The sequence below is a fragment of the Aplysia californica genome, unplaced genomic scaffold, assembly GCF_000002075.1.
Source record: "Aplysia californica isolate F4 #8 unplaced genomic scaffold, AplCal3.0 scaffold01311, whole genome shotgun sequence".
Lineage (NCBI taxonomy): Eukaryota > Metazoa > Mollusca > Gastropoda > Aplysiida > Aplysiidae > Aplysia > Aplysia californica.
The window spans coordinates 102,200-103,382 of NW_004798581.1; positions in this window are offsets into that span (position 1 = coordinate 102,200).

A 1,183-nucleotide genomic window follows, 5' to 3' on the forward strand; every position below is an offset into this window, starting at 1 on the left:
CCCCAAAAAAAAACAACAACAACAACCCCAACACACATAACAAAACCAAAAAACCAAACAACCAAGAACCAACAACTAGAAGAAAAAATAATCGATTTTCCGACGAGTAGAAGAACGTCAGTTTTCTTTTCAACTTCCTAATGTTGTCATGACGAGCGTCTGATTTGACCACAATGCCTCCCATCTGACCAGTGGCGTGCCTGGTACAAGGAGAAAGTGACCACACTACAGGACTAGCTGGCAGGCTCAGACGTGGGAAGGACAGAAGGCGCTCGGAACTTTCCCCCTAGGATTCCCTGTCTTGTGTGAGACATTACCAGCTGACAATGACAATGACAATGACAATGTTTATTCATCTCGCAGGGAGAAATTTATCTTGGTCTTTAACAATGGCAGTAGACGTTACAAAAGTTAGGTGCACTCACAAACGCACAACAAGACAGGATATTAGTAAATGCGTGACAACCCGCTCCGTAAAACATTGTCTCTCTCTCTCTCCTGAAGACTTGACAGACAGACAGACAGACAGACAGACAGACAGACAGACAGACAGGCAGCTAAACAGACACATAAACAGACACATAAACAGACAGATAAACAGACAAACACGCACACCAAGGGTATATGAAAAGGTAGAAACATTTAAGTTTAACCAGGCTTAAAAACGAAATGAGTAGCACTGGGAAATCTGATCTGACTGTCCTATAATTTACCACAGCATCCACGTCACGATATATTCCAGCTACATTCCCCACCAGTTCAAATACGTGGTAATTATTTATGTATTAGCACGTGGGTGGTTGGCGGGTGCTCTGGTGTGCTTTGCTCTTTTTTGTTATCAAACATCAATCGTTCATATCTCTCCTCCAGTGTGTTTTTTTTTGTTTTTTTTGGTATGTCAGTCTCCTGTAAAACCTCGTATCTTCTGCGCTTATTTGACCTTTTCATGTTACAAGTGCCGTAAACTCTTACATGAGTTAAATAAAGTTTAGCCAGACGAGAAAGTTTCTAAAGTGAACTCAGCTATCGTCGACCGTCTGTTGACATGCACGCAGGAGACCAGAGTTTGAATCCCGAGTGCGGAGAAATATTATTGAGTATCTCGGTCTGTCTACTGGGATGTTGTATCCCTCTCAGCCCGGGTCTGTCCGCTGGGATGTTGTATCCCTCTCAGCCCGGGTCT